Here is a 16,407-nt window from a genome sequence, read left to right as displayed (position 1 = left end):
CATTTAATAATTATTCAGTAATGCTCGCGACAAAAATATTTGAAAATCAAAACATATCAAGCTGATCACATAAAAAAGGACCTAAAAAATTAAAGTGACACTTCATAAATTTCATGCGTTCGATGCGTTCTTTTAGATATACCTTCATCAGGAGCCTTCAAGGTCAACGATGTAGAAAAATCGAAACACTTAAGAGCTATATGACCAAAAAAGACCAACATTTTAAATCAAATCCTCTCAGGTTTACTTTGGATGAGGGAGTTGAAACCTTAGTTTATTTATAATTTATAAATTCATAAAAAGACTATTAAAAAAAGTTTGTTATAAATTATGTCAGTACAAATGTCATGACCACCACTAATCTATTAATATCCTAGGGAATTGATAATTTACCAGCAGTGCTATAGACCTAGTTCTGTAAAAAAAAAGTAAACAAACATTTCAAATTGTATGCGCCGAGGCTCTTTTCTTGATGAACCATAGCCAGGATTACTCAAATCCGAATATTTGGAAACCAAAGATGTAGAATAAAGACAATAGTAGTACAATACTGTAAACCAACTTATTTTCGTGGATACTTTATTTTGCGTTTTAGCCTATCTAGTCCACTTCGCGGTCATTTAATTTCGCGATTTTCATATTTACATGATGTAGTTTAATAAGGAAAGGTCCAATTTTTACATATTCGCGACGATTTATATTTGCGTCATTTTTCTACTCGCGAAAGTCGCGAAAATAAATCGCTCGCGAAAATTAGTTGATTTACAGTAGTCATAAATCGATATAACTGAAACAAATTCTGGTCACACACCAAAACTGAGGGAATCACATCAACTATAAGAGGAAACAAAACGGAACAACAGAAACATTGAACTGCTACAAGTAAAGGCAATAGTAGTATACCTATGTTCAATAGTCATAAATCGACATAACTGAAACAAATCCTGGTCCTAAACCAAAACTGAGAGAACCACATCAACTATAAGAGGAAAGAAAACGGAACAACAGACACATTGAACTGCAACAAAAACAAACGCCGGCATACATAGAAACGAACTATTTGATGAAAACTGCCATATTCCTGACTTGGAACAGGACATTTTAAGAAAAAAAATGGTTGGTTGAACCTGGTTTTATGCATTGACAAACATCCCGTTTATATAGCACTGATAAAAATACTGTTAAAATGACAACATTACTTGACACAAGAACACCCAGAACAGAGATATACATAAATACGTAATCGCTGAAAATGAAAAAAAAACCCACTGCATGTATACTCCTTAGTAAACAGGAAGCACTCTTTCAGACCTCAACTTTGACAATTTGGTAAGGTGAATATCTACCAAGCTAAGAATATACAATCAGTTGTGTTAATTTAAAAATACTTGTACAGGGAAATAAATAAGCTCTTTATTTTAATATGCGAACTCTACCACAGAGGGACATAAAGTTCTAGCATATATATTACTACTAGTATTTCACTTTCTAGCAAGTAAAGAGTCAGACGTAAGATAGTTGGATTATTTCATAGAATCTTTCATAGACAGAAACACACCAGTATCATAGTATTTTGTACATGAACTAAATAAATCGAAAAAAAAATCAAACAAAATCAACCACTATTACAACATGCAATTGAAAACTAAAACATCAACATCAACATCAAAATAAAAGTTTGATTGAGAATAAAAAAACTAAAATTGAAGCATAGTATAAACAATTAACAGTTAGTTAGAAAAAAATAAATATATCAACTTTAGATGTCACATTACAGACACTACCTTACATTCTTCGACTACAGGTCAAGATCTAGTACAACGCGGTAATTTGAACTTTTATATATTTAATTATATGAATTTTCTTGTTATTTCACTGACTTGATTTAAGCTTTGGAATATCTCACCATTTATTTCAATTATATTTCTGGGTCACTAGATATGCTATCCAAAACTAAAATTATTTCAAAACATAATACTGACACGACACTTCCGGAGATATTGATGCTATATTTTGTATTAATAACTTATTTTGGACAAAACTATAACAAGGATTCAAGCATTTATACTTCCGGCAATTTGTACTAGTATCTATCAGTTTATAAAACAGACGATACTTGCAAACAATTTACATCAACTTCCAGTAATCAAACACCAACTTTCATCAGAACGTTAACAGACTTCCTGTTAATTAAACAAAAATTTCCGTATTTGCAAAATATATTTTCTGCCACTTTACAAGTTACTTGTCGTTGTAAGATACACTTAATTAACCTTCGAAACTGGTAACTAGAAAGATATGTGTCAAATGATGAGACAATTGATGTCTGGACATATCATGATGTAGGAACCGAGCATGAAACTGGTTGGAAAATTCCTGAAACCTATTACATAACGCCAAATATTAACTTTTTTCTAACGGAAACAGGTTTTGAACCATAAAAAGACCTCCACGTGAATATGCCTGAAATAGGTTTGTTCGTTCAACACGTCAAAATAACAAGCAAAATGAAAACACCGTCGATGATGATGACAATGACGATGATGAATGGCTCTTTAACGTCCAGCGACAAGTTACTGTGCATTAAGAAATATTGATAAATAAAGAAGGAAAATATGAAAACTTCCACAATTTGGTTGCAGAAAAAATTAAATCCTCTTCTTGAACCAGAGTTTATAATATATCATATTATCTTCTTTTTGTTCAGTTGCATATTATTAAATAATAAATTATTATATACATTGTGCACTAACAAGTACTAACCTTACCACTGATATGCTATATACTAACGCTAACGAGGTCGGGATAAGGTATCGATACTTTGTGTATCTCTAACAAATGTAAAATTCAAATAAAACTATATATAAAAAAAAAAAGAAGAATTATTGGCTAAAACATCGGTGGTCATTTGAGGTGCTCAGTCAAGATTTTGCAGGTGCTGATGTTTCAGCCTTAAAATCAAACCTTTATCTTGGACTATGTCATCATTAACTATAGCATAAAATTATTACTTCACACATTTTGAAATGTTGTGTAAACCCCCACCACTCCCCACCCCCTCCCCCGTTTTTGTATGTAATAACAAAAAAAAGAATTAAGATGTCCATCGTCTTATTAAAATTGGTATCCGGAAATGTCTTCAAAATTCATTTATGAAGTTGCGATGGGAAGGAACATTCTAAAGTGTAAATATATATCATCCTCTTTTATAAAGTGTCTGCTTATGAAGCTCCAGATGAAAGGACATTATTAGATACATATACTTTAATAAAGAACATAAAGACATGGATATTAAAGATGTTTAATTGAGGAAATAAAAACCCTTAGCGCTTGAGAAGATACTTAATAGTTAAACATAGACCTTTACTTATATATTATGCAATAATAATGAACTGCTTCGTTCTATTACTGAAATAGAAAAATTAGATCTTGGCTGCTTAGCGTCACTTATAAATGTTTCATTGGTAAACAGTTTGATATGCGCGACATGTTTTGCAGTAATTACATATGCAATGATTATATACAAGCTTAGGTTTGAACTATTCATATTAACAAGAACAGTTATAACTTTCTTCAGGAAACCGTTATCACCAACCTCGGTCATACACGACATATATATTTCTTCCAATGAAGACGATGAACTAATTCGTAAATAGTTGTTAACTTCTTTGGTTCCTTGCATTGAGAAAAAAGGTTTCGATGTGTTTTTATTTTTTAGGGACAGTACAATCGGAGAACCCCGGGAACAAGAGACGATTGACGTCATATCAAAAAGTCGCAATTTTTCTTATTGACGATACATAAGGAAATCAACAATGGAACAAGAGAGAATAGAAGTATGCATGGAATTATTACAAGTGGGACTTTAGTCGAGAACTAATCATCATAAATTACGATTTGCTCACACATGATGATGTTGTCAAATATTTCTCCAGAGGGTTTTTCACTCTGGGGCAAGTCATAGATTTTTCTAATTTTAACAAAAACATTGAAGAAGATATCGTTGGGCTACTGAAATAACGTCATTTTATCGTTTATTGCAATTTTTTTTTTCAATTCTTAAACACATTACGTCTAATAACTCTTTTAATGCCTTTTATTATGTAGATCAATGAACAATTCAGATCAATTATATTATTTATCAATAGCATAAAAAATAAAATGTACCATTATGATGTTTTTGTATTATTTAAAAGAAAGAGACAATAAGCCCTTATGCTACACTATATGGAATACTTTGATAGGTTATGTCATACAAGTTCCTAATTCCGGCTATCAATGTCATGATTCGTCTGCGGCCTCAGCAATTCCGAGATACATTATAGGATTCAACGCCTTTTTAAAAAAAATAATTGGTGTATAAATTGGACCAACTTACTCACAAACAATTCGGACTTTTATGATACTGTAGAGGTTAAAACTGTAGCAATTTAAGCTAAGCTATACAAACACGTCTGTTCAGCCACAACTTTTACTAACAACTCATAAGCGCCCACAGCGACGTCACTGAAGTCGATGACGTCGAAAATGGTACTGTACAAACTACAAAAAATGTCTTTATCCCGCTACAATCTCGACAGATACGTTTAAGAATGACTTGGACTGGTTTACACACCAATACATTCCTTTATATATACGTTTGATCCTTATAATTCTTTAAAATTGGAGATAAGGAATTTAATTTCCCTTCTCTTTTCCTCTATCACACGTTCTTTGTGTTAAAATTTATGTGTTACGACATGTTGCATACAACTATTTAGCAAAATTATTTAGTCGATATCTTATACGGCTTTGGATAATAAGTAATAACAAGCCAAAATCAAAATTTGAAAATGACCTTGACCATAGATCTTGACCTCATTTTTCTTTTAATGGACTAATGACCTCAAATCAAAAGACCGTTGGTCTTTATCACTTATGGTTTACCAGTTACAAATGCATATCACTTATTTCAAATACATAAGGGGGATAACTCTCACACGGAGTCTCCGTAATGCTTCGGTCATAATTAAAAGTAAATTTCTGGGGATATAACCAGCAATATCGAAAATAAATTTGTCGCTATCTTTTGGTTGCGAGGAGTATTCATAACAAGAAAAAATATAATGGGGAGATAACTCTTACAAAGTAATGTGTTTGTTAAACAGGTTCAGTTTCAAAAGCGTATAAACTGGATGATATCATAACCAAAATTCAAGCAACATCATTTGAAACAGCAATACTGCGCATGAAAGGAAGAAATACATAAATAAATCAAATATTAACAAATTTAAAAGTCTTTTCACGGAAAAGTGGAAAGACCTGACTGTGATTTGATATATGTTTCCATTACGATATTCCTCAGTTTACGTTTTCAGGATTGATCTGTTTTATCATGTGTTTATGGTTTAATTTGGATATGTGTCATTTTTGTTTTCTTACATTGTTTTTTGACCACTTTTCATTGTATTTAACATTTCATTCTTTATTTCTAGACTGGTATTTCAGAGGCTCACAGAAGAGTAACCGAAGTTATTAATATGTTAATACCAACGTATGTGTCGATTTAGCATATACCTCATAAGATGATTCGCGCAGATGTTATATTTCAAGTCATTTCCAACTGCTTTTCGAGGTTTGTTCTTTTATAGAGAGTTTTTTTTTCACCAGAACTGAGCGGCGTTTAAACTTTGTGATACTGAGGCACTTCTTCAAAGGACCTATACTGTTTGTTTTTTAGTTAACGTTCGGTTAGAATTGTTGAATTTGCATACAAATACAACAATTTAAGGTGTATACCGCACGAGAACAAAATGAAATTCACATTAAATGGTTAAGCTCGGCAATGTTTGTAGACTACGGTGAATATCGGAAGACTTGGACTGTCATTTGGTAAAAAGTAAAGAAATTATGCTTTACAACAAGCAATCTACTGACTACAGACAATAAAGTTACAATAACTCTTAAGGTTAAGGATAAATACACTGGACTTATCAATGTATGAATAAATATGCATCGGAACAATATTATGATACAAAGTTGAAATGCAAAAACTGTTCACATCTTCATTTACAATTCTAAACTTTTGCCCTCTTTATCAAAATCAAAAATGCTGCAAAACATGTTACGCTTTCGTACTATAGATCGAATGACGTACGAATGACCACCGTTTTCAAATTAGGGACCGAGGTGTTCGCATTCTCACTAATTTCGAAAAAATCAAACAAAAACTGATTTTTATTAAGACCAACGATACGAATACCAAACCGGTTTGGATATATGAATTTAATGTCATCAATATACAATATGCCCGATTAGAAAAATGAAATTTATTTGTCTATGTTTTGGAACCTGAAGCACAACACCTATCACGACACATTATATTGAATAGTCATTTATGCATACCTATAATCTAATCAGATTTAGCCACGCCCAATCACATAATTGAGTACAATTAAAGAATTCTCAAAGTTCAGATCAGTGAAGAATTCATCACGTTCTTACAATAAAATTGGAAATTGTCAACATTTTTCAATTGATGACAAAACAAAAATGCATGATCTTAAAATCAAAAAGTCGGTAAAGCATATATGATCTGAAATAAGGATTTATGAACTCTCTTATTAAACTAATATAAACATGATAAACGGTTAGTGTAGCTAAAAATGACATTAGCTATGATTTAGAAAAAAAAATGCAAATACATTTTGTTCTGTTTCAAACATTTCAAACATTAAAAAGGAAATATAAAATAAATATTTAGCTATGAGCTGTCAGTTTGATTTATATTCGTCAAAATAAGCTTTACACGCATCGTTGATGTATCATGTGCTTGCAAGTCAATTATTCAACTCGTTTAAATCAGGAAATATGTAACTTTAATATGACCTTTGTAGGCGAAGGTTACGCAGGTGTTCAGCGTATTGTTCATTTATGAAAATAGAACAGAATGTCAAAATTAAAACATAAAATAAGGGAGACACTAGGAATAACCACTTCGTTGACTTATCCTGCCCACAGAAAATCATTTTTTATACAGGTAAAACGATGACATACAAATATTTTTAATCAATAAGTAAACATGAAATCAAACAGACTTAGAAAAATCGTCTTTATACGATTGCACGTGGTTGTCTGTCAATATTTATCTATGTGTATGTTTATATCGGGTAATGTGACAATAAATCGTCTTCGAAGGTTATCTCGGTGAATAATTAGATGGCATCTTGTCCAAAAAACGAACGAAATGCTGATACATTTTAACAAGTCTATGCATTGTTCGTTGATTCTTTTTGATTTTTTGCAATTTGAATATTCTAAATTCAAAAGATCTGTAAAGGTACATACAATCTAAGTTTCTTTAATCTTGCAAAAGCGTTAAAACACATTTGACTTTTCAACCCTTTACACACGTTTTTAACATTTTAAACAAAAAGAGAAATTAAAAGAATTGGTTAAAAAAGAATGGCCAGTATTGATTTTTCAACAAACAATCGGTATTCTCATGGAAACTAACTGTTTTGGAGATATGAAAAGAGATAGTTACCAACTTGATGCACCTAAAGTCATTCCAAATGATAAAACTTGTATTGTTGATGAACCATGTCTAACCCAACTCGTTTAAACTTTAACTGGTAATGCATCTAGCTATAAACCTTTTGCAAAAAAACCACAATGTCGATGAACTTAGTCTTACTCATTTGAAAATATACCTAGTCTAACTACGTTTAGAGATACTTACTCTGTTGTTGTACCAGGTCTCACTCTGTTTGGAGGTATTTAACCTGTAGATTCACCAAATGTCACTACGTTTGGAGATATTTACCCTGTTGATGCATCTAGTTTCACCCAGTTTAGGGTTTCTAACTCTGATAATCATCTAGTCTCACTTTCTTTGCAGAGTCTTACTCTGCTATACTCCTAGTCTCATTCTCTAGGAATAACTTACTCTGTTGATGCATCAAGTCTCATTCTTTTTTGGAAATTCTTACTCTGTTGGTGCAACTTGTCTCACTTTGTTTGGAAATACTTACTGTGCTGAGATACCTACTCCGTCGATGTACCTAGAATCACTCCCATTCGATAATTTTTAACTGCTGGTGTTCTTAGTCTCCCTCTGTTTAGAGTAACCTACTCTGTTGATGTACCTAGTCTCACCCTTTTTCGAGATTCTTACTCTGTCGATGCACCTGGTCTCACTACAATTTAAGTTGCTGACTCTGTTGGTGCACCTTGTCTCATTCAATGTATCTTAGAATAAAATCTGTTGATGTATTTTGACTCACATCAATTTGAGATATCTACTATGTTTATGCACCAAGTCTCACTTCGTTTTAAGATATATACGCTGTTGACGCACCTTGTCTCTCAAAGTTTAAGATGCTTACTCTGTTGACGAGCTTAGTCTCGCAACGTTTGGAGACACTTACTCGGTTGATGCACCAAATCTCAGTCTTTCCGTATAAACATATTCTGTTGATGAACAAAGTTTATCTTCGTTAATAGATATTTACTCTATTGATGTACCATATCTGACTGTGATGTATATACTCATTTATTGAAACTTTTAATCCTTTGAAGACACCTACCCTTTTAATGCATAATGTTTTACTCCGTTTGGAGATGTTTACTTGATATCTACCTCGAGATTCACTCTGTTGAACACCTTTATTTCATTTAGCCTCACAGCGTTTGAACAAAAGACTAACTCTGTTAAGTCCCTTTGGAGATTATTATTATGTTAATGCACTAAAGGTCACTCCGTTTGGAGATACTAACACTGTTCATGCACCTAGTCTAAATCAATTTGATGATGATAACTATGTTAATACTCCTATTCTAACTATATGTTTGGAGATACTCAATCTGTTGAAAAACTCACACGATTGAGACCCGTTGTTTCACTCTGTTTAGCACAAAAGTAAAATTACTCTGTTGACGAATCTTGGGTTTGTGAAACTTTCTTAGTTGATCCAGCAAGTCTTACCCTGATCCGTTCGTAGATTTTTGCAATGTTGATACATCTTATCTTCCTCAGTTCGGATATGATTACTCTGTTGCTGAACCTATTCGTTCTTTGTTTGGAGATACTGACTCTTTACCTAGTCTCAATCTGTTTTAAAATGCTTTTTCAGTTGATGTTCTACGTGTACTTACGTCTTAAAATAATCACGGTGCTAATGCAGCTATTCTGATACCGACTAAGTCTCACTCTGTTTGGAAATACTTTGTATTTTGATGCAGTAAGAAACTGACAATCTTGATTCACCTCGATCTCATTCCGTTTGGTTATACTTATTCTGTTGATACACCTAGTTTTATTCTGTTTTAAGATATTTATTCTGTTGATTTCCTTTATCACTTGGTGTTTTGAGATACTAATTCTGTTGATGTCTCTAGTCTTATTCTGTTTTGAGATACTTATTCTGTTGATGTCCCTAGTCTCAATTTAGATACTTAAAACACCAAGTATCTTTCTGTTTTGAGATACTTATTCTATTTATACACCTTGTCTCATTCTGTTTTTTAGATACTCATTCTATTAATACACCTAATTGTCTCTTTCTGTTCGGAGATACTTTACTCATTGATACACCTAGTTTAAATCTTTTTGGAGACACTTATTCTGTTAACGTTGATACACATATTCTCATTCTGTTTGGAGATACTCATTGTATTGATACACCTAGTTTCATTCTGTTTTAAGATACTCATTATGTTGATGTCCCTAGTCTCACTATGCTCGGAAATACTCATTCTGCTTATGTACATATTCTCACTCTGTGTGGAGTAATTTACTCTGTTTATGCATCTAATCCCATCCTGGTTGCGGATACTTGTTCTGTTGATACACCTATAGTAGTCCCAGTTATAAGTAATTTATAGCAGGAATCAACATATGGAAACACGCTTGTTGTTAACTAAGACCAGAGTCGAAAATTTTAATTATAAAAAAAAGAAGATGTGGTATGATTGCAAAATGAGACAACGCTCCACAAGAGACCAAACCACAGAAATCAACAACTAAGCCGATTTTTGTTATTGTGTATGTATCGCATGATTTGCTGATGCATAAATTTGATTTGGTGCAATTTCAGTTGGACAAGGGTAATTCTTGAAAAAAATGTATCGCTGTCATTCGTACCTGACGATGTATGTATCTTCAGGTTTTGAGTTTTAATTGTGGGTTTAAATTTCTTTTGTGTATGATGTCATTATTTGATTTCGAGCGAATGCAGTGATAGGCAATAGAAATTTATGACTGCTGTGGTTTATACTAGGTATTCTTTATTTAAAGACTTTTAATGATTTATTATAGTTCTTTTTACACGAGGATGCAATTTGACTGTGTGTGTAAACCTATATTTTACTTCGGTAATCAAATATTCAAATGGAGTACAAATGTACGAATGTAGATTTAAATTTAATTAACTTATTTTTTCTATTCTTTTTGTTACACTTGGTCAAGCATAACGCTTGAGGTGATCGTTTTATTGTAGAGTGTCATTTATATTTTAAAACATTGACATATATGTTTAATTTATGTTCCTAACTTGAAACCCGAATAACCAACATCGTATCGAATTGGAGACTGGAAAAGACCTTGACATTTAAAAAAATAACGTTTGTCTGAAATATGTTATTTTTTCTTTGTGTTAAAATAAGACATATGTTTGATTTAAACAAAGATTAAGAAATAAATTTGAATTTCTGCCAGCTTACAGCATACAGGATTCACATCGCGAATTTAGTTAGCGTTCATTCATTGGAAAATGTCAGAATTGTGCTTTGCGCTTTTGATGATGGCATTATCTCATAATGGTTTTTCAAGTGAATCTTTGGACGAACAACTTGGAGTGTTATTCAATAGATCAGATTTACGTTGTCCTAACGAATGCAAATCCCAAGATTTTCTTAACACAATGAGATTTGAAGATAGTATGGAATGCTGTACATGTAGGGCTCAACCATTATGGATAGTTCAAGGGATTTTGAATGGAAAACTAAATGTTACTCATGTTGGACATGTTGATGTTTCGTTTGTTAAAAATGATATTGAATTGAAAGTTACAGACCATGATGTTCATTTCTATAACTTAATTTACACGTACGGAAATCTTACTGACATTCCGATTTCGGTCTGCAATTTTAGTACAATTGTTTACATCGACTTGTCATTCAATCAAATAACTGATATCCGATATATCTTATGCTTGTCTATGCTAGATACATTACTATTGGCAGGAAACAAAGTACAATCTTTGATTGCTGACATATTCCATGGGATGAAACATCTGCGTAGAGTTGATGTTTCCTTCAACCAAATCACCAAATTGGAACTGAAGTTTTTCCTACATATGGCGGGTAGTATGTTTCATTTTGATATATCGTTTAACAATATGACAAAAATCGATGTCACAAACATAGTTTGGACGAGACAAAAATACTTCTGCACTGTAAACTTCTCTCATAATGCTCTGAACGACGTTACAAATCTCTCAAACTTTTCATTTCAACAGGATATCAATTTTGGTCATGGGGGATATCTTCACATATAACAACTTTAGTCATTTTTTCAATTTTGAAAAAATCGGTTTTCATGACATTAAATTATTTGGAAAACTTGAAAAATACAGTTTCGACTTTAGGCATAATAACTGGTTATGCGATTGCAAGTTTTATCCGTTTGTCTCGCAGGCTACTATTGCGTTGATAATTTTACATGCAGGTTATGTCAACTTCAAATGTAACAGCCCACCACAGTTTAAGAATAAAATTATTAAAAACTTCCAGCACTATCCAGATTTACTTATCTGCAACATTTCACTGTCTGCAAGATGTCCTTACAAATGTCATTGCTTTTATCAACCAAGTCAGAACAAAACTGTTGTCAATTGCAGTACGATATTATCGTCGAAAAAATTTCCTTTAGTTTTACCAGAATACGAGAACTTGGCTTTAGACTTTTCTAAGAATTTAATTTCTGATCTGGATTTCCAGTTCAAAAGAGCAAAGAGTTACACCTTCCGAATAAAAGAAATAAATCTTGCAGAAAACAATTTCGATAGTATTTCAGAATTTGTTTTGTCTCATTTGAAAAGTGCCACGATGATCAATATGAAACATAATTCTATAACAAGTATTGATAGGTCACTCAGAAACTTACGGCCTTGCAACGTACAGTTAGGAAGACTAGATATTGTTTGTACATGTACAGATCTTTGGTTCCAGAGTTGGCTACCGTCATCAACAATGCCTTGCTATAATAACACATCGATATTCTGTCGGACGGAAAACGGTTACAAATCTATTACTCAAGTTACAAAAAGCGAGCTAGGTTGTACAGAAGATTATCATCTTATGTATTGGAATCTTAATTAGCCTTGTCGTGATTTTCGCATTTACGAGCTATAATTTTCGCATTGAAATTTATATTCTATGGCGACGCTTTTTGAGAAAAATTAGCAGGCCAGTTTCTAGAAACTCTTTTCAATATGACATTTACGTATCTTGCAATGATGAAGACGATAGACTTCGTAATTGGATATCGGATGAGCTGTTACCGCATCTTAACGACAGGGGACTTAAATCTTTCCTACCGTATCGAGATTGTCAACTTGGTAGACCACGCGAAGAAGAAGTAATTGATATCATATCGAAATCTAAAATTGTTCTCGTTCTTCTAAGCGATCTACATCATTTAGAACGTGAAAGCACGAAAGCTTGGATTTCTTGTGAGTGGAAATATGCCTGGTTGAATTATCGAGAAGATTTTTCGAAAAATGTTATTATCATAAATTATGATTTTCTAAATAATCGTGATGTTTCTAACAGGTATATACAAGCTTTTATGAGAGCTAGTATTTGCATTGATTTTTCTAACTATAGAAAGGATATGTGGTCGACATTAAATTCTTTGCTAGGACTTTCTTCTCCGAGTTATTGATTTAGATTTCATCGGTTTCAAAACAGTCTTGATACAGCTACGATTTATTTACAAACTTGATGTCGGTATCAATCTTTTTAGAATATTCATTTTTTTTACAGTTCTTTTTACAGTTTTTGTACATGGAAAATTAAAGATAATAAGCTTTTCCTATAAAGAACAAGATGATTGAGTATTAGTATGTGTATATATAAATTAGAATATAGCAAAGTGATCTCGACCTATCAAACTGTAAAATTTGGTGTTACGAACGAATGTAAACATGTTCTCAATAAGGTAGAAGAATATTATTTTAGCCTATTTACAGTTTAAAAAAAAGAACTTATAGAAATGAGTCACAACTGCCAGAAGCACATTTATCAAATGTACAGGATTATTAATTGAAAGTTCAATTTAGAAGAAAAGAAAACAGAACAAATCTGTTTGAAGTTTACATGTGCAATATAATTGGTATCATGTATGTTATTATGTAAATATTTTTAGAACTTCAAAATTACAAAACAAAAAAAGGCGATATAAAAGCAATGTGATAGACTAAAGAGAAAAAAACAACCTGTTCCATTTTTAAATTTAACCTTAATCTTTAGCTGAAACGCTTACCAAAAATTTGATTACTGTATCCGCAGTAAAAAGGATTAATTTCCAATATACAGGTACATATATGAGATCGAACATTAAATGTATCTTTTCAATTAAAAAAAAAACGTTTTCTTTTTATTGTTAAATTTAAGTTAATTAAGTAGCATTTGATGTAAGATGCTGAAATAAAATAGGTTTTTGAATGCACTACAGTTGTAAATCTGTTTTTTATTGATAATTTGATCAGTAAATAAACAAAAAGATAATCTACACTCATACTCACAATTGAGATTTATACAAATTCTACCATTTCATTGTACCTTTGTGTCAACTAAAGTCTGAAACACAATTTATAACAATTTCTCAAACTAAAAGTACTTCTTTACATCACGTAGACTAATATATAAGTGAAATACCTAAAAAGTAGCCATCCATTTATAATAAACATTGCACTGACAATGGAACAAATTCTTGAATAAAACCATCATTTGAGCCTTGAGCACTTTACAATATTCTAAGTTTGTAAGAGAAATAGTATTCCTTTTTTAATGATAAGTACTCGTTAACGTTCGTACTTTCTCATCACGGGAGAGATCATCATTCTTTTACATATACATAAGTCATCTAAAAGTCATATAACAATCGATCTGTGATTTTGAACTAAGAAGAGTAATTAGATGCGTTTTTTTATAATTGTACTAGGTTGAAACTACCAATTTTCATTTTAAATTTAAATTTTATCAACTTTTAAACCATCTACATTTATTTGTCTTAAAAAACGACGTTTCAATGTATACGGTTTTACTATCTGATTAACAAATCTTACCATCATGTGGCATACTATTGGTTAGGGTAACTGATTTTATGATAAGGGTTGCATAAATAGTTTATTTTATTTGCCTATGATTGGTGTTATAAATATATTTTTTTTATATTTAAAACATCTTGATTTTTTTTAACTGTACAGTACAGAACACTAATCAGTCCTAAGCAGTTGACAGATGGTTCTCAACTTTTGTTACATATCTATTTTACTAGGAATATATCAAATGCTTGAACAAATTAATTCCGGCATTTAACATTGTACGTAAAAGCCTGTTTCTATTCTAAATTCATATTCTACACACAATGAATATGATGAACTTTGTGGGTTGTTATCGTTTTACCCTTTGGCAATATCATCTAAAATATGTATAGCAACTCATTTTGTTGTATCACAATAATGTAAAGGGGCATAGTACTTTTGTATTTGGTACCATTATAACTCGGTATAATGTAATTTTTGTTGTGATTTTCATTGGAATTGTAGACATTTGTTGAAACAGACAACTTGTGTAACTTTTTCAAAGTAATTGTCTATCTCCGTATTCAAAGTTCAAAACCTTTTATGTACCATCTGTGTCCGACATAATTTTTTAGTTTATATTTTGTAATGATATAATTTTTTACTTGGAAAAAAAGGTTTCGTTCTTATTATATGTCTTATTATTCTGACGTCATGACGTTACTGCTTTTTGTAACATTTTCACATGTATGTTTGATGTCATTGATATAAGTTGATTTCAAACTTTGAATGCAGAGACGGCAGATAATATTCTGTTTTATGACAATGAAAACCATTTGGGAGAATCATTTAAACCCTATGCTACTGGTATCTTATCACCAATGTAATGTAATATGATATGATCTTTTTTATTGAACTAAACTGACTGTGATTTAAAATTTGTATTTGTTTTTTGTTTTTTGTTTTTTGTTTTTTGTTGTTTTTTTTTAACTTGCTGGTCCTACAGTTCGCTATTTGAAAGTTTGAAGGAATACTACAAAATAATGATGTGCCCAAATTATGTAAGCCTGTACAAAGCACTTTAGAAAGATTAATTATAATGTATTATATATGAAGGCGCTAAATTTTCTTTGATTTCGACAGCCTGCAACCGATGTAAAGGTTCGGATACCAAAGGGACATTTGGGAAAGGTGGGCGACACTTGGGACATTTATGTCGTCACATGTGAAATGAATCACATTTCAAATAGCACTTCACACAGTGGCAAGTTAAATGCATATTCAGAACTAGAACATATTGAATTAAGAATTTTTACCCTGCCTTGTAATAACCCGACAGGCTGAGCCGGATAAATAATTATATGAAATTAAATTTTTGATGAATTATTTATACATGTAGTGTAGAAGACTATAGTTATGACGTTTCATGTGATACGAGAAAACTGACAGTCGAAACTCATTGTTCTTATTTACATCCCTCCGTTGGACAGAAAACTACAGATTCCAGAAGCTATACACTTACATGCTGTTACTCTTGGTCAATAATTTTTTTTCTTTAAATATACGCTGAATCCCACATACCGCATCGTGACGATACGCTGCCAACAGTTGTGCCATATCAAGGCACTTTCTGCTATTTTTTTTGGCATACATTTTGTCCAGTTCGTGTAACATTTTAAATGTTTAATTTTTGCATTTAAATGAAAACGTCGTTTGTTTTTTCCTGCTTTAGTGAAACGTTCCTTCGAGCGGGCTGTCATCAGTTTAAAAATCGGCGATCTTTACGACGGACTCGAAAACGGCAACGTCATAATACGGTTACGAGATTATAGCGGCACCGAGAGCGATGCGTATAAACAATAATGTGATATCCCTTATCGGATTAGTTTTATTATTCAGCAATAGCATAAAAACACATGTAAACAAAATAATGAAATCTGAAGCGAGGATCAAAATTAAGTTTAAAATATTGAAAATAATGAAATCTTAAGCGAGAATCAAAATTAAGTTTGAAATATTGAAATAATGAAATCTTAAGCGAGAATCGAAGTTAGGTTTGAAATATTAAAAATAATGAAATCTGAAGCAAGAATCAAAATTAAGTTGGAAATATTGAAAA

At 31.8% G+C, this 16,407-nt stretch overlaps 1 pseudogene; it reads left to right on the top strand.

Annotated features, from left to right (window-relative positions):
• The first annotated feature begins 10,719 nt into the window (after positions 1 to 10,719).
• Positions 10,720 to 15,245, top strand: LOC127711793 (uncharacterized; annotated as a pseudogene).
• Positions 15,246 to 16,407: the final 1,162 nt, after the last annotated feature.

The sequence above is a fragment of the Mytilus californianus genome, unplaced genomic scaffold (assembly GCF_021869535.1).
Source record: "Mytilus californianus isolate M0D057914Y unplaced genomic scaffold, xbMytCali1.0.p SCAF_8, whole genome shotgun sequence".
Lineage (NCBI taxonomy): Eukaryota > Metazoa > Mollusca > Bivalvia > Mytilida > Mytilidae > Mytilus > Mytilus californianus.
Note: the sequence above shows the minus strand (reverse complement) of the source record. Positions and strands in the feature narration are given on the sequence as shown.